The sequence below is a fragment of the Bubalus kerabau genome, chromosome 11, assembly GCF_029407905.1.
Source record: "Bubalus kerabau isolate K-KA32 ecotype Philippines breed swamp buffalo chromosome 11, PCC_UOA_SB_1v2, whole genome shotgun sequence".
NCBI classification, from domain to species: Eukaryota; Metazoa; Chordata; class Mammalia; order Artiodactyla; family Bovidae; genus Bubalus; species Bubalus kerabau.
This window is the reverse complement of record NC_073634.1, coordinates 30,210,755-30,236,962: the sequence shown is the minus strand read 5'-3', so window position 1 is coordinate 30,236,962 and position 26,208 is coordinate 30,210,755.

Sequence of the window (26,208 nt, the reverse complement as noted above, 5' to 3'; positions counted from 1 at the left end):
GCATAGGAATCACCCTAGTCTAGTATGAACGCATCTTAACTTGATTACGTTTACAAAGACCCTATTTTCAAATAAGGTCATATTCACAGGTACCAGGGGTTAGGACTTCAATATTTCTCTGTGAGAGACATAATTCAATCCATAACAAAAATCGATCAGGGGCCCTAGAGCCAGAGAAACTACTTTCTAACCCGGCTCACCCTCACCACCGGTAAAACCCTGGGCAACTGAAATCACTTTTTGAGCCTCAAGAGTCCTCCTTTCTGTGAAAAAGCCTAACAGCATGTAGGAGAGATGTTGAGAACTTAAATGAGAAAAAAAAAAAAGTAAAACACTCAGCTCAGTGTTTGTCCCTCCCTTCTCCAGAGGGATACTAGCAAGAGGCAGAGGGGGTGGGGAAAGCTAAAGACGCTTCCCGCAGTGGGCAAGGTATAAGGTGGCAGCTGCTATGTGGTCAGCAGACTGGAGTCGTGGCCACGAATCAGAACCAGCGCCCACCCCCAGAGTGACATAGAGAGACCCTTTAATAGAGGGGCTGAGCTGCCTGCGGGAGAGTGTAGAATCTGATACTGACTAGTTTCCTGCAGCTAAACCAGGCCAGTGGATTCAGAGGAGGCACTGGCCAAGTCCACGGGGACCACCAACAAGTTAACAACTCCTCCTGGGCTGCAGGCACGTGAGGAAAGGAGCACCAGGTCAGCACAAGGGGAGAAAACCTAGGACCCAAGGGGGCAGACCCTGTTGGGGGAGATGAGGAAGTTGGTGCTGCCCAGAACCAGGGTACGTCCAGATCAGAGGAGCCATCAGAATCAGCCTCAGTCAGGTGGGGGCATCCCAGAAGGTCCTTCTCACACTGGGGGCAATTCCTCAGTTGGAAAAGAGAGAGAACCGTCACCAGGCCAGGCCCGGAGGCCTTGCTTTGCTCTCAGTGCAGCCTGGGTAGACATCTCTGAGTACACGGGCATTCTGGATGCTTCCCATGGAACCCAGTAAAAACAAACCAGAGAAGTCCAGGGAAAGAGGTCAGGTTTCTGGGAAGGATAGGGCAAGGAGAACAGAGACTAAGTCAGATGTCAGGCTGTATCTCTGCCTGGCCAGGTGTGCCAGGGTCAGTGAGAAAGATCGAGCATTCTGGGAGCTCAGACAACAGATTCTCTTGCTGCCTGTTCAACCTGAATGTGGCTGGTGCTTGCTCACCCTCAAAAGTCAGGCTGGGCACACACTGGCCCACTTTTCCCCAAGTCACTCCTAGTCTCATTCCCCACCTTTGCTCACAACATCCACAGTTGCCCAGCAAGTGGGGTGGGGATAGAGCCTTGTGCCATTCTTGACCCCCTGGCTGGCCGTGGCTCTGCAGTGCCCCTCCTGAGTTCTGGGTGGATAAAGACCAGGTCTCACTCACCTTCCATCCCCAACAAGCAGTGCCCACAGCAAGTCCTCTCTTCCTAGGTGCTCAATACCAGTAAATGGTACCCTGCGTCCCCCCAGAAAGAAAAGTGATGCTGTGGACAGAGCAGAATAAGAAGAGTATTTTCCCCACAGGCTAAGGTTGAGGGAAGTGGGGAGGAAAAGTAGAAGGAGGGAGGGTGGAGAGCAAAGGACGTGGCTGGAGGAGGCGGCTGACTTGCCCACAGCTTTCATATCAACTCCCTCCACATCCACCGGCACTCAGTGAACTCTTTTGAAACAGACTAAAAGGTGTGAAACTAAGTATAAAAGTCTTAAGACTACTCCAGGGTTTTTTGGACTGCAGCACACACGGCTTCATGCTCAGCTCCTCCAGGCTGACAAGCAACCTTTGTCCCCCCAACTCAACAGAGTAGCATCCAGCTTTGTGGGTTTACTATAAACAGTTTTCTCCTGTGTCCAAATAACTTCCAGAGCAGGGCCATACCTTCTCTTCATGCCTCACCTCCTCAAATACACACAGATATGTATGTGTGCCCCTCACACACACACAAACGCACAAGCAAAGCAAAGCTGGGTACAAGCTTACCAGACAATAAAAAGAACTCCACTGATTTATTACCAAACACCACGATCAACACCAGTGGGCACTGTGAGATAACAGGAAGATGTCAGATTGAATTTCTCACCCTGGTGTCCTTTTTCAAAGGTCAGGATGTCACCTGGAAAACTGGACACTGAAGATCTCAGTTAGGAGACATGTCCCCACCCACCTCACCACACACAAACCTCTCAGACCTCTCAGGCCTGGGTCAGCCAGATTTATACACTGTCTCAAGAGGCCACAGTACACACTCAGTCTCCTTACCCTAAGCCTCTCTCTGCAGGACAACACTGCCACTGTGGTAGCATGACCTTTCTCCAGAATGTTTGCATCCACTGCCCAAGCTTGCCCAGTCGCCCTTATGTAGGAAATGTTGAGAAACTTGATCTTGGGCTCCAGGGCCTTTAGCACACTGAGCTCATGGGTATTTGAGAGACAGAGAGGGCTGGGAGGGATGGCCATGGTTTATACTCTCTTAAGGAAATCTGGAGAGTTCCAGGATAAGGTACCCATCTCCCAGAGGGTGCTCTTGGTCATTGTGGGCCATTCTAACAACGTACCAGGGATTCAAAGGCTTAAATGATAGAATCTATTTCTAATTCTTCTGGAAGCTAGCAGTTCAAGAGAAGGGTGCCATCATGATGGGGTTCTTAGTGAGGGCCTTCTTCTGTGATGCAGAAGAAGCTGTTTTCTTCTATCCTCACAAGGCAGAGAGGGTGAGAAAAGGAGCAAGCTCTCTTGTGACCCTTAGAAGGGCACTAATCTCCTTCATGAGGGCCCCACCCTCCTGATCTCATTTAACCCTAAACACTTGTCAAAGGCCCCATCTTCTAATACTATCAAATGCAGGAGGGTAGGATGTCAACATACAAATTTGGGGGGGATACAAAAGTTGCAAAGAGTCGGACATGACTGAGCGACTGAACAACAACAAAACTTAGTCCATAAGATGGGAGAAACAGCAGTTCATAAACTCCTGCATTCTCTGCCCAGGCACCTGGGCAGGAAAAGCCTAAATTTCATCCCCAGGCTGGCAGTCCTCATGGGCTGTGAGGATTAGAAGTCCTCAGAGGTCATCCTAGTATGAAAGCCCATCTCCGATGTCCAAGGAAGCTGGTCCCAGCTCATTCTTGACCACTTCCAGGGACACAGGGCTCCTCCCTGTCCAGTAGCTACTAGAAAGTCATGCTTCCTTTTCTGGTCAGCCAGAGGCTGCCTCCCTACCTGCCCACTTTCCTTATCTCCTGGGGACACACGGAGCACAGCTAATCCACCTTCCACCAAACAGACCTCCAACCATACTCCCTAGAACATAACCAGTCAGCTTTGACCTGATTCCCCTAAGGGCTCTCCAGACAGCATAAGAGAGTCAGAGTTCCAAAGGCTTCAAGAGAGAAAGTCGGGAAAGTGACTTCATCTCTGTGCCTTGGTTTCTGCATATATAAAATGGAGATAAGAACGAAATCTAGCCCCTAGGATAGGTCTGAAGCCTGCAGGAGAAGACGCACAGGATGCCCAGAGCATGATGCAAGCTGTGCTGTAAGGGCCTGGTACAGGTCAGCTACCATCATCCTATATGTGCATTTCCACATTTTTTAATGGGACCTATTGTACATGATCCTCTATAACTTGGTTTTATATCCTATATCATTCGTCTTCAAAGCATTTTTAATGGCTGTCATATTTCATCTCGGGAGTTATGGTAATTTATCTAATCACTCTCAGAGGGATTACTTCTGAAAAAAAAAAAAAATATATATATATATATATATTTCAGCCCAAGCTCCTAGGTCAGAGCCACCAGGGCAGGGGAAAGGTGAGGGACAGACTCCTTCAGAGCTGCTGACCCTCCTGCCCCCGCCCTCCTGGTATCCATTGCCTCCCTCCTTTCTCACCTGGAATCAATCACCCTCCCTTCCGGCCCATCCCTGTTGCCCCATAACATCAATCAACAATAAGTCACTTCTGGGTGCCCAGGCCAGTGCCAGCAGTGCAAGGGCACCTGGGAGAAGAGGGCTTGACCTGCCTTCAAGGACCCTGTTCTCTGTGTGGGAGGTAAACCATATGCAAGAAGGACCAGGGAGGTGGTGCCCTGAGGGAGGGTCCTCAGAAAAGCAGAAAGGATGGTCTGGTGGGAGCTCCGTTCCCTGAAACACTGGAAACAAATTCAGTGCGGTACTTGGGGGGGTCATCTGAGGGAGCAAGGTACACCCTGACTGGCTAGGCATGCAGAGTCTGGGAGGAGCAGGGAGGGGGCCGGCTGGAGGGGATAGTCCAGCAGGAGCACAGCTGTGAGCCCTTGTGGGGTCACAGTCCTGCTAGGGTCTGAGACGGAGCCGTCCTTTGCTCCACAGCCTGCCTGGGGCCAGATTGAGGGGCCCCAGCTTGGAACTAATGCCCCCGGTGGCCAGGGGCAATCATTTCAAAATGAAGGTAATGATCCAATTAGTGGTTATCCATCAAGTTCAGTTATCTTTCCTTGGGCTGGGGAGCAGAGAAGCTGAGTAAACACGTGCCTTGGACTGTGACATAAAACCAGACCCCCTCGCGCTGGAAAATGAGTTCAAGATGCGGCCTAAGCTGCCTCTCAGGACCTGCAGGTTGGCGTCTCTCTGGACCCAAGAGCCAGGAGAGCCATGGAGTTTACAAGAAGCAGCACTGGTGAGAGAGCAGCCCCCAGCCTCGGCTCCTTCTGAGCGGGTGGGAGGGGGCTGTGAAGATTGGGGGAGGCCTGGCAGCTGGGGGTCTGGGAAAGAGCTTCACAACCCCTGCCAGTATCCGACCCATGCCCCAGTCAGAAGGCTTGGGTTCAGCTCAGTCCTGGCCCCCAGGCCCCAGCTCTGAGCTTCCCGAAACATCTCAGGCCTCCCTGGCTCACCCCCACCCCCCATCCTCTCCACATTTACCATTTGTGCAACTCAGCTCCACACTGTGCTCTGTGTGAACCTCCTGACTTAGACTTGAGGTTCCCTGAAGATGCGGGCTTTCTGTATCTTCTCATAGGACAGAATTTACAGTTGGAAGGCACTCCGGGGAGTCCTCTACTCCAAGCATCTCACTCAAAAATGAGGAAACAGGGACTTCCCTGGCAGTCCGGGGGTTAAGAATTTGACTTGCAATGCAGGGCACACGGGTTTGATCCCTGGTCTGGGAGGATCTCACATGCAGTGGGCTACTGAGCCTGCATGTCACAACTAGAGAAAAGTTCAAGTGCCACAATGAAGAGCCCATGTGCCATAACTAAGACCTGATGCAGCCAAGCAAGTATATAAATAAAAATGGGTTCAAAAAGAAAAATGAGGAAACGGTGGCCCAGGGATGAAAAGTGATTGCAGGCACACCCTGACTGTGAGAGCTCCCACTCATTGAATGGATGTCCTCCAGTCTCTTACCCTCATCCTCCCCAGAGGAGGGCACCAATCATCATGCTCAACAACCACTCTAAAATCAGTGTGTCATTCACCAGCCCTCCCCTCGCTCTGTCCCCTCATCTGGAAGGCCCTGGAATTGTTACCATTGAGTTTGAAACTAGCCCTCAGTTTTTCCTCGTGGTACCCCAACTCCCTGCTCAGACTGTTGAAAGAAGGCATCACGGGATTATCCTGCCCCATCGTTTTCCTCTTAGAACCTCACACCACTGTACCCCAACCCCACCTGATGTTCAGTGCTGCCTCAAGAAATTATTTGGCAGAACACAACTCAAACCTCCCACTGACTTGGCTCAGCGTGGCCTTGCCACACCGATGCATCCTGGCTCCTCTTGCTGCTGCTGCTGCTAAGTCACTTCAGTCATGTCCAACTCTGTGCCACCCCATAGATGGCAGCCCACTAGGCTCCTCCATCCCTGGGATTCTCCAGGCAAGAACACTAAGGTGGGTTGCCATTTCCTTCTCCAATGGCTCTTCTTGCTAGCCAGACTTGACAGGGACCATTGAATGACACACCATTCCCCCTAAGTCTGGAGAGATCAGAGAATGAGATGACTGAGCCTGGAGCACCACCCACCCCTCTGCACTCTGTTCTCTACAATGAACCATGATGTGGAGGGACTCCTCTACCCATCCTGGAACCTACCCCTCCAGTCATGATCTGTTCTCCAGGCTCTTCAGAGAAGATGGTACAGGGGCCCAGCACTGAGGCCTGCCCTCTTCTGTAGCAAGTGTGCAGGAATTGAGGCACAGAACTCACCAGTCTGCAGAAGTTTTCTAGTGGATTCACTGCTCCTTCCTTTTGGCCTGACAAGTGATCAATGACCTTGAGTGGCTCTCTCTTCTCTGGAATGCAGGTCCTTCTTTCAAATGGGACAGTTTTCCTTGTGTGCTCCTCTTACATTGATCTCATTACGCATGAGCCACCTGCATATTAATCGCAAAATGTTTTAAATAGTTATCAATTTTCTTTTCCTCGGGCCTCTTCTGTCCCCTTCTCTCTGTTTCTATAAAGGGTATAAGTTCTGTACCTAGATTCATCTCTTTTGTGCATGTCCAGTAGTTCCAGCACCATTTGTTTTTTTATCAGTGACTTGCCTTTGCTCTTTTGTCAAAGATCAGTTGACTGTGTTTAAGTGGGTCTATTTCTTGGCTCCCCATCCTGTCCCACTGATCTATTTGTCTATTTGGCTCCAACATTGTTCTCTTTTGATTTCGTGTTGGCTCTACTGGGCCATAAAAATGTCTCTCCATATACATTTAAGAATAGGTTTGTTGACATACACAAAATAACTTGCTGGAATTTTTATTGGGATTGCCTTGAACCTACAGATAAAGTTGAAAAGAACTGACTTCTTGACAGTATTGTGTCTTCCTTATCCATGAATATGGAATATCTGTCCATTTTTTTTTTTGATGGAGATAGGTTTCATCATGGTTTGACATCTTTGATATATTTCATCAGAGCTTCATAGTTTTCCTCATATAGATCTGTACATACATACTTTGTTAGATTTATACCTAAATATTACATTTTTTTTATTGTGCTACTAGGGGCTGCCTCTGTCTTTTTCCCTCTATTTCAATCTATGAAAATCCTACTCAACCATCAGCTACCAAGTTGAATCTCAGCTCTGCACCTATATGCAGTGTGTTCCTGGGCAAGTGATTTAACACTTTTTGATTCTCAGTTTCCTCACCTGTAAGATGGCAGAAATAATAAGTATCTTGAAGTATTGTTAGGATTAGTAAGATCAAGGGTAGGCTCAATGCCTGTCACTGAACAGGCCCTCTGCTAAATGGTAGTGGTTATTAGTGCCATTGTTCTAATATTATTTCAAATGCCACCTCTTCCATAATGCTGCTCCTCATTGCTTCATCCAAAAATCATACCCACTGCATCTTTCTCATAGAATTCCTGCATGTCACCAAGGAAACTAAGGGACTAGGGAAGATGGGAAGATAAAAAAAACTTGAGTCAAAAAAAAAAAAAGAAAGTTATTCAATAATAGACTGGTGATTGAATGAATAAACCCAGGAGGAAAATGAGTTTCATCTCATGGTACTGTGAGTTGGGAAGGTATTGTTTGAAGCACAGAAGAACAGTACTGTAATTAATTAATGGTGTCTACTATGGGCAATGAACCCTATGTAATGTATTTGCCAGTGATGAAATTAACTCTAGATCTATAGGATATTATTAGCTGGATGTGACTTCCAGAGAAATTTAATCAAAACTCTTCATTCCATAGGTGAAGAAATTAGAGTGTATATTAAAATGTACAGTTGTATAAAATTTCTTCCCTCCTTTTCTTTTTCTGTCATTTGATTATTTCTTTAAAAGCATACAGCTGTGTCTCAGAGGAATTAGAATATAGTAAGTTATATAGTTCACGTAGCCTACAACGCTCCTCCGTCTATGGGATTATCCAGGCAAGAGTACTGGAGTGGGTTGCCATTTCCTTCTCCAGAGGATCTTCCCAACCCAGGGATCGAATCTGGGTCTCACGCATTGTAGGCAGATGCTTTACCATCTGAGCCACCAGGGAAGTCCAAGTTATATAGTTCTCAACTACAATTCCTATTTGCATCCAGCTCTTTCTTCCTCAAGTGAAACCCCAGAATGTTCTAGAAACTTCGAATCTAGAAAGAAGAAATATGTTGCTCCAGAACATAGTGAATGCTTACCATGGTCTCAAGAAAAACAAATAATGTTTAAAACCATCAAATGAACAAAGCATGTGTGTTGCTCCTGCAGAAGAAGGATGAGACGAGAGGTTACAAGGGAGAAGGATCCCCTGGCTCATGAGTATCTAAAGCCTGTCATCAAAATCTAGTGTCTGGGTACTTCAGTAAGAGAGGACTCAGGACCCATGAGGACTGTTGGTCAAAGTGTAGTGTGGGGGATTCAGGATGCCAGCAGGCGACCTTATTGTCCCGAGACTTGGTTTCCTTGGGAGTTTAAGCACTTACGGAGGAGGAATCATGCTACAAGCGAGGTCATCCACACATTGCCTCCCTGAGTTGAAGCCACCGTCTATGAAACAACTCAGATGATCGAGCATTTTACCTGTGTCAGCATTTGGTTCTCTCAACAACCTTCTGAGGTGCAAAACGTTATTTCCATTTTACCTGTAAAAACTGAGGTTTAGGTAAGGGAGTTTCCCAGGACAACACAAACAGTGGCCGAGCCAAGATGTGCATGCAGGGATTCTGATTCCAAATCCTTACACCACCCGACACTGTCTGATGGGCCAGGCCCTCCATACGTGCTGTGCAGTGGTTTGAACAGAGTCCTGCTTCCACTCTAAGCGTGAAGGAGCTGTCCTCTTGAACTCCGGTCCTCTCGAATCCTAGGGTTCTGTTTCCACCGTTGCCGAGGCCAGGTCTCTGAGAAGAATACCCCTACTCCTTATGATCCCACTGGAGAGTCCCTGCTTCCTGAGGGGGAGTTTCACGAGGAAGGTGCAAAACCTAAAGCCCCATTTTCCATCAGGCCTCGCGTGGCTAAGCGGCACTGGCCGTCCATGAGGAGCCAGCCAGCTCTCACTTGTTGAGTTTTGTTGGTTATGCATCCTCTGCAGGGTCCAACCATATTAAATTGCTTCAAGCAGCCTATAAAATAAAGACAATTGCAATGCCATGAGGAATAGTGTATCTCCAACCATAAATAAATTAGGGCTCTAATTCCATCAAGGCATGTGGGTGACATCACACACCGTGAGAGCGGAGCTTTCATGGGCTGTTCACAGCACCACAAATCTAAGATGGAATTACCGTCTTCGTTTATTTACATCTTCTGGTGGCTGGATTGCTGTGACAGATGATCACTGGAAAGTCTGGTCCCTCCAGATTATGACCTCATGTTCTGCTCTTCTCCCCGCTTGCTTTTCCCTCCCCTTCTCTCTCTCTCCCACCCCCTTTCCTCTCTTGTTTCTCTCTCTCATACCCCTAAGCATTTCCCTCATTGTGTTTTATTTTCTCCTTGGTCTTGATAAAGAATGGAAGGAGGAAAGCACCTAGCACCAGGAAAAGATGGCAAATTCCAGACGTGGGGGAGGCTCAGGAGGAATGAACATTTCCTACAGCCGTGATTTGTGGCATTGCCCCAGGGCCATTTATCCATGACCTCTCTAGGGACATATAGCCTTTCCTTGCTTAAAATTTCAATTTAATTAAATCCACTAGGTGTGTTCTTGGATGTCAACCATGTCCTAGGCAACGTGGGGCAGTTAGAACCATATGGAACCAAGGAATTTCAGAAGCAGACAGGCTTTCAGCAGTCTCTGAGTGAGTTCAACTCCTCGTTTTACAAATGAGTGACTCAAGGCCCAGATAAATAAGGTGGCTAATTAATGACAGAGCCACGTCTAGACTGCAGAAAGAGTGAGAAACCTTAGCAATGTCTGTCTGGGCCTTACAGCCTAGTCAGAGAAGAAAGGCATCTTCAAAAGAGCTAGCTAATAACATGAGAGGGCACATAATCAGAGCCAAACCAAGGATTACAAAAACTGAATTTGAAGGAGAAAGGAAGTGATATGGGTAGGCAAGTTTGGGACAAATTTCACAGAGAAAGCAGCAGTTGGGTTGGAGGCTGAAGGGTAGAAGGGGTCTCACTTGGCAGAGATCAGAAGGGAAAACATTATAGGCAGAGAGACAGCCTGAGCCATGGAATAAGCCTGGGGGCTGGAGGAAGCATTGCCTGGACACAGAAGTTCATTGGAACCCCAGTGAGAAAGATGGGTCAATATCCAAGTATCAAAACTTGATGGAGCCACTGGACCCTGGGACTTAACCCTGAAGTCAGCTGAGGGTACTGGAAGTTCTTGAATAAGAAACTATTAAAAAAAAAAAAAAAAGCATGTTTTGGAGCTTTGCTATGCAAAACGTGGTCTAGAGATAACTAGCATCAGCGTTACCCCACCTTGGAGCTTTTCTAGAAAAGCCCAATCTCAGTCCCACCCCAGGCCTACCAAATCAGAATTACATCGTAACTAGATGCCTATGACTCACCAGGCACATCAGCCTTTGTGAAGCTCGGCGTTAAGAAAACTGGCCTAGTGTGAAGGCCACTTCTGGGTTGTTCTAGAGTTGTCCTCTCGTGTTGACAGTTTTTTCCTGATCAAGGTTGACTTAGCAAACGTTATTACACTCAGAAATTCTTGCAAAATGAGAGAAACCAATTAACTTTTCACATCAAATGTGGTATTCATGAATATTAAGTTTAACAATCGATGAAGATGACAATATTAGATTTTTAAACACAAACATTTCTTCATTTCCATTTTGCTGTTCTCTTTCTGGATTTTAGAGCCCATGGGCTTTCTTCCAATCATCAGATATTCTCTGAGCCCTTGAAAAGCTCTTAGGCATGTGTATCTGATGGATAAAACAGGCTGCGATGGGTCCTACAGGAGCAGGGACCCCCATACAACTCCAGGCAGCTTCTGGGGGGACATGGTAAGACCATGCAGGAAAGATGAGAGTCCCTGCTGCATCCAAGACCCTCATTCCATGCTGCCAGACGTTAAGGGAGCACTCAGTCCTGGAGTTTGATTCACTAAGGCTTTAAGGCTCTTCCCCAGATCCTGGTCCTGCCTGGGCCCAGGTGGTAGATGGAGCCAGCAATGACCCCATGAGCCCACAGGATGGGAGCTTAGAACTGGAATTAAGCAGATTTAAAGAAAATACATAAAGTCATATGCGTGTGTACCTGGATTTATAGACCAAGATGAGTACTTGCTCTATTTTCTTTAAAAAGGAAAAAAGTACTCTCCTCCCAGGGCCTCCTCCAGCGGGGAGGAGAGAGTGCATTGCTTGAGGTAAGCCACAAGTGAAAGTGCAAAGAGTCAAAGGAGTCTTTCAAGCCCTCAGCTCTAGACTGACACTGACGTAGACCAGGGCTCCCACCACCACCACCAAACCACAAAATATGTGCCGAGTCTGGGTCAGAGCTTCCTCTCCCAGGGACCATCACGAAGTGCTTGGGGTGTGCTGTCAAAGGCAGAAATTCCACCAGGGTGCCCTCTGTAGCGGCTGACTTGCTTTGGTCTTCTGGGGACGGGGTTGCCCAGTGAAGAACAGGCCTGGGGGGCCAGAGTGGGTGTCCGTCTGCCTCTCCTTCCACAGGAGGTCTATGCAGGGGTGGGGAGTGCAAGGATCTGCTTAGAATCTAGTCCTCATTCAGCCCCCTCAGTGGGAGGCATTCTCTGAAGCTCTGGGTCCCTTGGCTTCACCTCCTGTCAGAGAGACGGCCACAATGAGGAATCTTCTGTGTCAATGAGAACCTTGCTGGGAGCCTCCTCTCTTAATTTCATCTTTTTAAACTGAGATTTCATTCACATACCACGAAATCCACACTTTTAAACAATGTGCTGTTAGGGACTCCCCTGGTGGTCCAGTGGTTAAAACTCCAGGCTCCCGAAGTAAGGGGCCCTGACCAGGGTTCCCTGACCAGGTTTGATCCCTGGTCAGTGAACTAGACCAGCATCCCACATGCTGCAACAAAAGATCCTGCATGCCACAACTATGATCTCCGGCACAGCAAATAAATAAAATAAATATTTTTTAAAAACTAAACAAAGTATACTATTCAATGTTTAGTATATTCCCAAGATGATACCATCATCACCATCTAATTCCAGAATATTTTTATCACCCTCAAAAAGAAACCCATGCCCATCAGCAATCATTCCCCATTCCTCATTCCTCTCAGCCTCCAGCAACTGTTAATCTGGTTTCTGTCTCTATGGATTTGCCTTTTCTGGGAATGTCATGTAAATGGAATCACACACTATGTAGCCATCTGTGTGTGGCTTCTCTTCCCTTTTATTTTGCCCCAAGCCAACTTGTCTCAGTAATTTCTTATGAAGGTCTCGAAGTTACTAGTCTGAGAAAGATGGTAATGGTCCTGGAGGAAGTTCTCCTAAGAAAAGTCATTGGCCTTAATCTTTTTTCAAGTGTTTCTCAGGGCAGTTCCTCCAGACCCCACATCCTTGTTGGCACTCACCTTTACTGAGGGACAGGTCAACGCAAGTGACTGCATTTCAGTTGAGGGCTGAGGACCAAGTCCTGTGCTTACAATACAAAGCAAAGGTTGGCCTCTGGTACAGAAATTAGCTCTGCTCAAGTACATCCCACCTCGCCATAGACATTTCATAACATTTGAATGGCCCTTGACAGTATAAAAAAGGCATGTTCAGTTGCTCATAACTAAGGGGAAAGTGGGGGGTAAAAGACTAGTCCAAGGTCACACAGGTAAGAAGCAGTAAAGGGAGAGTTCAAATTCAGGACTCATGTTCCAGGGCTTTCCCCATCAGCTGCTTTCAAGTTTCTTAATGGCTCAGATGGCACCTGTGTAGACTAACCCACTAATCCTGCGGTCCTTATCCCTCCCCCAAAATTCACCCCCCACCACCAAAAAACCATCCTGGGGAAAAGGAAGTGAGCTGACAAACAGATTCTTCCTTTTCTTTTTCTCCCCATCCTCCCTCACTGAGCTTCCCTCTTTCCACATCCTGCAATTGCATGAGTGGTCACCAACATTGCTCACAGTCCCATCAGCACTGAGGCCAAATGCTTAGTTTACAACTTTCTGACTGTGATCTTGAGAAAGTTATTGAACTTATATCTCAGTTTCTTCCTTTTACAAGTGAGGATAATATTCATACCTACCTTCAAGGCTGACAGTTGATATGTGTAAAGAGATTTGAACAATACCTGATATGTGGTAAGCATTCAATAAATGATAGATTTCATTTGGTGCCATATTTGTATTTGGTACCATATTTGTATTTGTATTTCTCATGCTGCTGAGTAAAAAACTGTGCGTACTAAGTCTTGAATGAAAGAGATGTTCATAAATATGAAAGGAAAGAAGAAAGGAAGGAAGGAAGGAAAAGGAAAGGGTGGAAGGAAGGCAGGGAAGGGGGGCAGAAAGGGATTTATAGTAACCTCTAACTGCAGGACAGGGGACTTCCCTGGTGGTCCAGTGGTTAAGACTGCACACTTCACCTGCACAGAGTGCCGTTCAATCCCTGTTTGGGGAACTAAGATCCCACATACCACATGATGAGACCTCCCCCCCAAAAATCAAAATTAAACACAGAACAATCTGAAGCTAAGTGTTCTTTCATCTTTTAAAATAGCATCATATTCACGCCAAGAGAAAATTCCTGGAGTGCAGAAAAGACAAATGCATTGGCAATTATGAAGTTCACTTGAAGGTGCAGACAGAAAGGCTAGGCTGTGTCCTCTTTGTTGGTCAACTCCATAACAGGGTTGGAGAATCAATACTCAGTCCTTTAAAGTGCACTCTCATAACTAAAGCTGCTTGATTACATCAATTGCCATTTTATTAGATTCTCATTTCAGCATCCTAAGGGCTTGGCTTATTTCATCCTCTAAGTTGGCTGGCTATCAAGTTCTCTGTTGGCTTTATCTGACTTTTCTCTCTTTGTGATCTTCCTAGTGAAGTTTGATGTTCTCACTTCTAAAATGCACAGCATTTCCTCAAGTCAGTATTAGGACTGCTTATTTGCTGATTTCCTTCTAACTCACCCACCCTCATGTTGGGCAATGCTCTCAGCATCTGATGAGAAAATGATGGGGGCAGGAGGAGGTGATATTACGAGAGGACTGAGATTCAACCAACGAAGAGGTTCTTTCTCTTGACTCTTCCTACATTTACTTGGTTTCCTGGTTCCCAATGCAGCAGCCAGAGAGAGCACTGGATGACAAACCTAAACTGGGCAAGACCAGCCACGGAAGCCTTCCACACCCTCCATGCTATGCTCAGAGGACATCTGTGTTATGAGTAGCCTTTAAGTAGCCATATTTGGACCTTAATGGCCCACTCTTCCCACTGTTCCAGAACTCTAAGAGCTGATTGGACCATGGGAAGACACCTAATCAACACCCAATCTAAAAAAAAATACGTACTCATCAGATTCTTTTCCTATGGCCTTTGAACCAGGAAATAACAAGGGCCGGATGTAGCCATAAGGCTACAACATGAAGTTTGTGATGTAGGAAGAAACCAGAGAAGCCATGATAACCTAGTATAAGCCAACATTACATGGAAGCAAAATTTATAAGTAACAGATCAGATCAGATCAGTCACTCAGTCATGTCCGACTCTTTGCGACCCCATAAATTGCAGCACTCCAGGCCTCCCTGTCCATCACCAACTCCCAGAGTTCACTCAGACTCACGTCCATCAAGTCAGTGATGCCATCCAGCCATCTCATCCTCTGTCGTCCCCTTCTCCTCTTGCCCCCAATCCCTCCCAGCATCAGAGTCTTGTCCAATGAGTCAACTCTTCGCATGAGGTGGCCAAAGTACTGGAATTTCAGCTTTAGCATCATTCCTTCCAAAGAAATCCCAGGGCTGATCTCCTTCAGAATGGACTGGTTGGATCTCCTTGCAGTCCAAGGGACTCTTAAGACTCTTCTCCAACACCACAGTTCAAAAGCATCAATTCTTCGGTGTTCAGCCTTCTTCACAGTCCAACTCTCACATCTATACATGACCACAGGAAAAACCATAGCCTTGACTAGACGGACCTTTGTTGGCAAAGTAATGTCTCTGCTTTTGAATATGCTATCTAGGTTGGTCATAACTTTTCTTCCAAGGAGTAAGTGCCTTTTCATTTCATGGCTGCAGTCACCATCTGCAGCAATTTTGGAGTCCAGAAAAATAAAGTCTGACACTGTTTCCACTGTTTCCCCATCTATTTCCCATGAAGTGATGGGACCGGATGCCATGATCTTAGTTTTCTGAATGTTGAGCTTGAAGCCAACTTTTTCACTCTTTACTTTCATCAAGAGGCTTTTTAGTTCCTCTTCACTTTCTGCCATAAGGGTGGTGTCATCTGCATATCTGGGGTTATTGATATTTCTCCCAGCAATCTTGATTCCAGCATGTGTTTCTTCCAGTCCAGCGTTTCTCATGATGTACTCTGCATATAAGTTAAATAAACAGGGTGACAATATACAGCCTTGACGTACTCCTTTTCCTATTTGGAACCAGTCTGTTGTTCCATGTCCAGTTCTAACTGTTGCTTCCTGACCTGCATACAGATTTCTCAAGAGGCAGGTCAGGTGGTCTGGTATTCCCATCTCTTTCAGAATTTTCCAGTTTATTGTGATCCACACAGTCAAAGGCTTTGGCATAGTCAATAGAGCAGAAATGATGTTTTTCTGGAACTCTCTTGCTTTTTCCATGATCCAGCGGATGTTGGCAATTTGATCTCTGGTTCCTCTGCCTTTTCTAAAACTAGCTTGAACATCAGGAAGTTCACGGTTCACATATTGCTGAAGCCGGCTTGGAGAATTTTGAGCATTACTTTACTAGCGTGTGAGATGAGTGCAATTGTGCGGTAGTTTGAGCATCCTTTGGCATTGCCTTTCTTTGGGATTGGAATGAAAACTGACTTTTTCCAGTCCTGTGGCCACTGCTGAGTTTTCCAAATTTGAGCCAGACTCAGAGAGTTAGCAGGAGAATGGAGAAGATATACCAAAAGATTCAGAAATACAGTGAGTTGGAGCAACCAGGCCATTAATGAAAGAGACAAGTTTATAGAACGTTAAATCTCATGGTTGGGGTGGGGGAGGGGTAGACTCCCTGGTGGCTCAGACGGTAAAGAATCCGCCTGCAATCCAGGAAACCTGGGTTCAATCCCTAGGTCAGGAAGATCTCCTGGAGAAGGGAACGGCAACCCACTCCAGTATTTTTGCCTGGAGAATTCCTTGGACAGAGGAGCCTGGCAGGTCAAAGTCCATGGGGTCGCAAAGAGTCCGACGCGACTGAGCGACTAACACACACAAGCTCATCTCATAGCAGCCCCCATAGACCTTTATTTTTTAAAGTACTTTTGTGTATTTTATAATTTTATAAATAAAAGTTTCCTAGTTTTGTTTTTGTTTTTGTTTTGTTTTGTTTTTTGTAATTTTTTAAATGAAGTATGGTTGAGTTACAATCTTATATTAGTTTCAGGTGTATAACATAATGATTCAATGTTTTTATAGATTATACTCCATTTAAAGTTATTATAAAAATATTGGTTATGTTTCCTGTGCTGTACATCACATCTTTGTATCTTATGTATTTTATCCCTAGTAATGTGTACCTCTTAATCTCCTTCCCCTATTTTGTCCCTCCCCCTACTGCTCTCCCCACTGGTAACCATTAGTTTGTTCTCTGTATCTATGAGTTCGTTTCTGTTTTGTTATACTCAGATACCTTGGTTTTAAAAAGGATTCAAATAAAGCAAAAGCCCTTAAAGTAACAAGTGAAAGTATGCTGCAAATCCTGTCTCCCTAAAGAAAAGCACCATTTATTTTTTCCAAAATAATCTGCACATGAAAACACATTTCACTCTCTTTCAAGGAAAAAAATGTATATATACACACTGATGGGCAGCTTAGGGTGGTTTTTTCCCTTTAATTTTTGAGCATATTGTGAACCTTCTCCCAGATGGGTATAAACAGATTCACCTCAACTTTTTTCAATAACCACACAGGATCCCATTGTGTGGATTATGGAATTACAATTATTTATTTAACTAATTCCCTAATGATTCATCATTAGGGGGTTTCCAACTTTATGCTATTATAAATAATGTAATGAATGTATCTATTTCTTCCCCAATTGTATGAGTATTTCCAAAGGATAAATTCCTATCTGTGGAATTTCTGGTTCAAAGGATATGTACATTCTAATTTTTATAAACAAAACCAAATTGCTTTCCAAAAAATGTGCCAATTTACTCTTCCATTCCAGCACAGAAGTGTCTATTTCCCGCACACATTTGCCAAGTGGGTATTAGCAGTATCTGTCATATTTCCTACTCTGATAGAAAATTTTAAAAGTTGCTATTGTTTTACTTTGCCTTATATGTGATTGGAGAGACTGAGAATATTTTTTAAATTAATTTATAAGTAACAATTAATTATTGTTTTGTATAATTAACAATATATTAATGTATATTGTTTTATATAATTATATAATAATTAAAGTAACAATGATTTTAATTGTCGGATAATTCCTTTACAATAGTATGGTGGTTTTTGCCATACATCGACGTGAATCAGCCATGGGTGCACACGTGTCCTCCCCATCTTGAACCCCCTCCATCCTCCATCCCCATCCCATCCCTCTGGGTTGTCCCAGAGCACCGGCTTCGAGTGCCCTGCTTCATGCATTGAACTTGCCCTGGTCATCTATTTTACATATGGTAATATACATGTTTTAATGCTATTCTCTCAAATCATCCCACCCTCGCCTTCTCCCACCTAGTCCAAAAGTCTGTTCTTTACATTTGTGTCTCTTTTGCTGCCTTGCATAAGACTTAAACATGTATAACTTACCTTCTATTGATTTCTTCTGTAAGATTCTGTAAATGTTCTTTTCCCATTTTCTAATGAGTTGATGGGTTTTCCCCTACTCAAAATATACATATTCAAAGAATTATACAGATATCTGTGCTAGGAAACATTTCTAAACTGTTTAGTATATCCAGAGAGCATACCATTTCCAGCAATTAAGTACTTCATCAGTCTTCATGGTAACAAAGTGGATGGTTTATGCAGTAGAAGTACCATTGATATTGTTTATAAGACTGAACTTGGGGGATTGCCTGGTGGTCCAGTGGTAGAACTTCATGCTTTCACTGCCCAGGGCATGGGTTCAATCCCATGTCAGAGAACCAAGATCATGGAAGTTGTAGAACAACCAAAAGAACCACCAGAAACAACAAAAACTGAACCTCAGCATGAGAGACATCAGTAATAAGAATGTTTGCAATGATATATTACCTTGGATTCAAGGAAGGAGCACTTGAACACAGACACCACCTTGTGATGCAGAAGCAGACTGGACAACGACTCAAAACCAGGGCAGAACGCTGCCTTGGACACCTCTTCTTTAGAAAGAGCATTACGGAGCTTGGGCGAGGTGGCATTAACCACCAGAGCATGGCTGCTTCTGTAATATCTAACTTACTGTTTCTACTGATGTGCTCGGGTTAGCTGCTTAATAAACTGTGTATTCTATTCCGTCGTGTAAGTTTGGATCTGCTCAATTAATCTTTTGCTGTCCTTACAAAGGCCCAAGAATCCTATTTTATTAAGGGATGATACCACAACCAGGGCAAAAATATGTGAATTAGGAGGCAGGGGTGAGGCAGAAACAGAGAAGACCAGCCAACATTTCCATTTACACAAAAAGAGGAGGGGTCATATTCTAATCCCATGGTGCCCAAGACCAGACACTTGATAAATATTTGTTAGTTCAATGGAAATTTTGATGGTGAAAGTCCCCCATGAAAACAAGGGATAAAAATGTAAAGCTAAAACTTGAAATGAAAACCAAGCATAAATAGGTTCATTTATATTTTATCCTTAGGCAACAGCTCTTCCCCAGGGGACATTGTTTTTTTCCTTCTCCTGGTTTTCAGTTTCTTCCTTCTGCAGCGCACACTTGCTTCTCCTTCTTTTACGGGTTGCATGAGACCAAAGGTATTACCAACTACTGCTCAGTTTCACTGTGACCAATGATTGCACCCTTTCAAAGCACCAGCTGACTGGGGGCTTGTCCTGGCAGCCCCGTAGTCCAAAAGGCCTGCCTCGATGGCTCTGTAGCTTTCTCCAATGCAGATGACTGAAAACATGCCTTTCCCAAGGAGGAAAATATGTAAGCTTTAGTTCTCAAGTTATGTTTCGTGTTTACAACGGTCTTCTCATCATCGTTAGTTGGATTAAATTTAGTGATTACAAAGATTTTTGTTTTTATCAATAATACCCTTGATCTTGAAAAACAAGGGCAATTTAAATAGACCCAGATGCTCTAAATTCCACCACATGTTTATTGCATGTTTTTAATTGCATTGTATTTGAGGCTGTCATTTAAATCTATTAAATGTGAATGTTATTCCTGTGGCCACGTTTCCCCAACTTCTCACACTAACCCTTTGCTCTTTCTAGTCATTAGGCTGCAAAATCCTCGAAGAGAAACGATTAATGGTAATTGTTATGTTCTCCCCTACACTTCTGTGAAACAGGTATATCCTCCAACCAAAGCCCACATGGAGCTGAAACATAACCCCAGGAAAAATTCCCTTGGCCCTGCAAAGCCATTGGATTTTAAGTCACTGCTCTTTTTTTATCCCCTTTCAATGAAAGATCTATCCCCCTTGAAAATGCATCAGTTAGTTTCATTATTATCACTACGATTATCAAGGACTCTTTCTGTCAATGTAATTCAACCAGGACTTGCTGTGTGTCTGCTGAGCCTATAAACATTTCCTCCATCTGTAAATCAAAGCAGCTTCAGTGATGTTGGTCACGCGATGGTGAATTTTGGTGGGAGAGCACAGAGGAGTGGGGACGAAAGGCATGAAATAATAAAATAGCAGGCTATGTGGACAAAATAAAGAGAAGGCAGCTTGGCATGAGGGGACATGAATTGAATCCTGGCCTTCACATCAATCAGGGACCCTGGGCATGTCATTTAACTCTGTTTGAATTTTATTAGTAGTTTCTCACCTGTGAAATAAGTGAGTAGGTAAATCCTGTACGAGAAACCAGCCCTCCTGACACGTTGTATGGATGTTTCTGCAACGAACCTGAACAGGGCCAGACTGCCTTCTGTTTGTGCGTCACAGGGCCTTCTTTGAGAGCCGAGCTTCTTCCTGGGTCCCTCAAGTCTTGCAGATTAACGGGGAGCCTGAGATGTTGGCCAGAACCAGGGGAGGGCTAGGATGTAGAGGGGGCCCTCCTGGATGGTACTGGGGATCTGGTGCTAAGAAGGAAAGTCAGCAAGGGGCCTGCCCAACCCTTGGGATGAGGATGAAGGAGTGAATCTCTCTGTGGGACCCTCCCGGGAATGAGACAGGGCTGAAGGGACTGGATTTCTTAAAGCTTGACCGATTTTTACTCTTACACTCTTGCTTTCTGGTTTATCTCCCTTTTGCCCTCTTTTAAGAAGATTTCTTAAAGAAATTCCAGTTGTCAAGGCTGAGCTAAGGCAAGTTGAGAAGAGGATTTGTGTCCAGTTAGGCTGGGCCATTAGAAGAGCAGCCCCCACCCTTGGGGTCAACAAGGCAGGAGTGGTGGGGATCAGGATGAGAGAGCCCCAGGGACCACTCACACTGCAGACCAGGGCCTCTTGGTCCCAGCTGTTCCTTCCACCTGGAGAATCTCCTTCCACAGCTAAACGTTTTTGGAGTTTTATTTTACCTCAAAAGGCAGAATTCTGTCACATTCTTTCCAAGTCTCACACCCCAGATATCCCAGTCTTTGATACCCCAGTTGGCTAACAACCCATCTCATGGTTAGCTGGATCAAACACTCTGAACTGTTTTTAGCAGTGGTAAGGGTTCCATGAGCCATCCACACTCTCTCCCAGGGCCCCAGATGACCCATAGCACATACTAGCTAGCTAAAGAAAGGTGCAGCCTGTGGTCTGAAAGAGCATTTCTCTGGTTTCCGTGCTCAAAGGTTGACTTCATCGTCTCAGATTTAGCTCCAATCAATAGTGCAGAGCAGCCCACATGACTCTTCTTTTGTGATGTAAAGAGCTGGATAACCATGAATGGACACCAAGGCTGGGACCCTGTTCAAGAAGTTAATTTGCTGTCAGGGGTCAAGTGCCTTCCACTGGATGTCAAAAGGCCACTTAAAGATCAGTGTGAAACCCTTTTTCTTCTGTTTGTTGGCTAAGTGCTCCACCAAGCATGGTAAACAGGAACTCAGGGTTCCAGCAGCCTGCTTCCAACTTTTTAAGCTCAAATTGTAATAATAACAACAGCTAACATGTTTGCTTGTTTATTTTTTCAGAACATAATGCATGCCAGACATAGATTATCCCATAAAATCCTCAGGATAAATGTATGCATTCGGTCTTACTTTCCTTATTTTGATAAGAAAACAGATTCAGAGAAAGTGATCCACCCAGAGTCACATAGCTGGTGAGCCAGGGAGGCCAGACACACACACAAGCTTGGCTGCCTCACCACGAAGCCACACTGTAACACTGGCTGGTCCTCATTAAGTTTCTTGTGGTCACTGGGACCAGACACCAACAGCGGCTGGCTAAATAAATAAATACAGAAATAAGAGGGTATGGAGAGGGCTTAGCATTTACTGGAAGATTTCTAGAAGAGCCCTCAGAATCCAGTGAAGAGCTCTGCCTCCAGGCCAGAAGGAAACAGGGTGGCTGGGGGCCTTTCTCTTCAGGGCACTTAGTGCCAGCTCTCATCTTCAGTGGATCAAAGTGACACCCTAGGGAAAAGAAGTCAGGCTATCCCAGCGTAGCCAGGTGTACATCTGGATCAATTAGCTTTGCCCAACAGGTCAGGGGCAGGAGGAGACACAAGGGTACCAGGAAGAGACAGGGGTACCCCCAGCTTCTCATGCAGGTGTCATTCTCCTCCCTGGCAACTGATGGGTGATACATGAATGGATTATCTACAGAAAGGTGGCCACAGGGCCAGGAAGGAGCTGTTCCAGTGCCCTTCTCTGCTTCTGTGCTTTCCTCGGACCCCTCATATCATTTTGGACTCTAACAAAGTCTGAGAGGTGCCCACTTTCGAGGCGCTGAGAAATAATTCTCTTTGCTAGCTAAGGAAAAAAAATAAAATGAAGACATCAGTGCCAGATGTGTGCATTGTGTATTGATCATGATATCAGTGAGCAGATTTGTCTGTGGCCCGTTTCAGGGGCCAGCTCCACAATCGTGCACAGCAGTTAGGGCTGAGGCTGGAGGCTGAGGCTGGGGCCCAGGAGTCAGAGGTCTTTGACTGCTCTGCTTTTCAACTCCATCTGACACTCAACTCAGAGCCTGCATGCCTATTCACACATCTGTTCAGCACTCGCCTGCAATCATTTAAGTTTTATTATTGGACTTGTCACCATATTAATGTAGCTGTACATTTAAATTGATTTTAATTGTAAGTTTCCTGAAAAACCTCGAGTTTTCTGCAAGCATTAATTAACCGATGCACTTACATTAAAAACAATTATGTAACCTTAGACCTGCCTTCCTTGCTCACCATGTCAAAAATGGGGGTTTCATGTAATGCATAAAACATGTGGATTAATATTTCACAATTAAGGTCAATTTCCATTTAGAAAGGAAAGATAATTAACTGCCTTTCACCTGTACTCTCCTGACATGTTTCAATTAAGAAAACAATTCTTTATAAACTTTGTAATCTGGGTACTCGGAGAACATGTTAATGAAGCTCCCAATAAATAGAATTATTCACAAAATAAATCAGGACCCTTGGCTGCAAAACTAAAGTGGCATCTGTTGGCATGTTAAGCCAAAAAGGCTGGGGTTTGGGAAAGCTCGCACAAAGGCACAGCTGGGTCCTTAAGCAACAGAGGGAAAAAATGTGGGGTTCTCTGGCCTCCACATTCACCTCACTGTAAGGCGAAGTCCTTCTCACAAAAGTGGAGTTAGGTGCCAAGACTTTTCCTTCTTCTGCTGCAACTTCCTAGCTGGGTGACTCTGCAAGAGAGACTTGATCTCCATTCCCATTTATTAAATGGAACTAAGCTGTAACTGATGTTTTGATGCTTTTGAATTGTGACAATGGAGAAGACTCTTGAGAGTCCCTTGGACAGCAAGGAGATCAAACCAGCCAATCCTAGAGGAACTCAACCCTTAATATTCATTGGAAGGACTGATACTGAAGCTGAAGCTCCCCTACTTTGGCCACCTGATGGAAAGAACTGACTCATTGAAAAAGACCCTGATGCTGGAAAAGATTGAAGGCAGGAAGAGAAGGGGACCACAGAGGATGATATGGTTAAATAGCATCACTGACTCAATAGACATGAATTTGAGCAAGCTCCAAGAGATAGCGGAGGACTGGCATGCTGCAGTCCATGGGGTCGCAAAGAGTCAGACACAACTTACCGATCGAACAACAAGTGTTGCTCGTATTGCCGCTGGAATTGTACATGAGCCTGTATGTGCTTAGCACTGCTGCCGGCCTTCAGAGGGACTCAGTAAAAGGAAGATGTTGCTCTCCTGTTCGCTGAGTCCAGAAGGAGAGGTCAAGAGAGAGTGTGGGGAATCTCTAGCTGTGGAACCCTGGGCAAGCTCCTCCCCCTCTCTAACCCCCCAACCCTATCTGTGGAGGAAGGTTCCTGGATCCTGTCCTTCCCAGTGGCCCTCCTTGACTTTGCCCCCAGCTCCCTGATCCCTCATTCCCTCTCACATGCAAGCAGATTACCCAAAACCCCACAGCCACCCATCAAGTTAAGGATGGAAGCTCCTGGAAGCCAAGGATCTCATTCTTTAACAAGGTCTGCTCAAGGTCATGCCAAAAGAGCAAATAAATCCCACAGCCCACAGCCACTGTTGCAACAAGGCTCTGCCTCCTTTCCTTGCCTGGAGAAACCAGCACCAGAAACACTAAAGAGTTCCTGTTTTGAAGACTCTACGCCCCTCAGTTCAGTTCAGTCGCTCAGTCATGTCCGACTCTTTGCAACCCCATGGACGCAGCACGCCAGGCTTCCCTGTCCATCACCAACTCCTGGAGCTTGCTCAAACTCATGTCCATAGAGTTGGTGATACCATCCAGCCATCTCATCCTCTGTCATCCCCTTTTCTTCCTGCCTTCAATCTTTCCCAGCATCAGGGTCTTTTCAAATGAGTCAGTTCTTTGCATCAGGTGTTCAAAGTATTGGAGCTTCAGTTTCAGCATCAGTCCTTCCAATGAATATTCAAGACTGATTTCCTTTAGGATTGACTGGTTTGATCTCCTTGCAGTCCAAAGGACTCTCAAGAGTCTTCTCCAACACCACAATTCAAAAGCATCAATTCTTCAGCACTCAGCTTTCTTTATAGTCCAACTATCACATCCATGACTACTGGAAAAATCCCTCAGGCCTAAGCCCCTCGGGGCTGCTTAACTCTCCAAATGATAGACCTGACCCCTTGAGACCCAGAGTCACCCAACTGCATTCACTTCCAGATGTGTGAGGGTAGCAAGATGGGGGAAAGGGAGCCTGGGTCTAGTTCATCACCCCCACCCCCACCTCTTCCGAGTGGCAAGAGGAACTTGGCCCATCCCACTCAGCCTCTCCCACCTTCGTTTCCTTATCAGTAAGTGGGGTCTGATCAAAAGACCTCGAAGGTCCCTTGTGCTCCAGTTATATATAGTTCTCTTTCTTCTTTCCTCCAGAATCTCTTTTTATTATTTTCACAAAGTCAAAGACTCAACAGAGGTGTTTGACATTATTTTTCTGAAACAAGACATTTGCCCCCGTTGGACTGGCGTTTTAAGATATGTCTTCGGTAATGTGTGTGTGTGGCAGGGAGCGGGGCAGTGCAGTTCTTTCCCTAATCCATCCATTCCACGTGGCTGTGAGATAGCTCAGTGAGATGAGCCTTCATCCAGGTTCAGTGGCCAGTGAAGTTCCATGGGGCAGATGATAGGGTGGGGCTCAGAATCGAGCCAAGGAGGCTGAGGGACAGGGGTCAGCACCCCCACCCATGAGGGTGTCAGGTCAGTTTCCCATCATCCTCCACCCCTCAGTAGGCGGTAACTGGTGGAGCAGAGACAGGCACTCTGCCACACTGGATTACTTTAGTCCAGATCTCTTTCCAGAATACCTCTGCCTCTCTATTCTGAGCAGAAAGCAGCGCTGTTGGGAAAAGGCAATGTTCTGGGCTAAGTTCTCATCGTTGCAGAGAGCGCCCCCCTCTGCGTACTAGTCACACCCTTTGCCCCTCCTGGGAGTCCTTTGGCTCACTCTCCTGCCTTGACACCAGCACCTGCTGATACCCAGCAGGACGGTAGGAGTGCCTGGGATTTCAGGGCACAGCTCAAAATACTGCCCTCCCCAAGCCCACCCCTAACATGCATCCTCACACAGGCCCCCAGAAGCAGCTGTTGCATAAATTCCCTGGCTCCAAGAAGGCTGCAGGGCAGCAAAGAGATGACAGGGAAAGCAGACGGCCTCAGAAAGACAGAATCTGACTGTAAGCCAGGAGTCTCGGATTCCCTCATTCATCCATTCAACAAATGTTTCCTGCAAACCGACAAACCGCCAGGCCCTAGGGGACACAGACGTGGGAATGGAGATATGAAAGACACAGATGAGATCTGTGCCATCAGGGAGCTTACACTCTAGTAGGCTTAGAGAGACTATAAAAGAAGTAAATAAGACAGATAATATGGAGGAAAAGTACAAGGAAGATTCCCACTGGATGGGTCTACAATCTCAAATGGGCAATCAGGGACAGTCTCATTGAGAAGGTAAAATTGGAACAAAGACCTAACACCGGTAAGCTTTCAGCCTGACTCATGGCTGGCTCTCTGGGGGAGCTGGAAAAGTCACTTTCCTTCCCTGGGTTTTCTTGGAAAATAATCAAGAGGATTAATCTAAATCAATAACTTGTAAACATACTTTCCTCTGTAGCAGACCTCTTTATTCAAATGAAGAAATACCTACAGCCCCATAAATTAGAATCTCCAGGTAAAAGAAGAGCTGCTGCTGCTGCTAAGTCGCTTCAGTTGTGTCCGACTCTGTGCGACCCCATAGACGGCAGCCCACCAGGCTCTGTGGTCCCTGGGATTCTCCAGGCAAGAACACTGGAGTGGGTTGCCATTTCCATCTCCAATGCATGAAAGTGAAAAGTGAAAGTGAAGTCGCTCAGTCGTGTCCAACCCTCAGCGACCCCATGGACTGCAGCCTTCCAGGCTCCTACATCCATGGGATTTTCCAGGCAAGAGTTCTGGAGTGGGGTGCCATT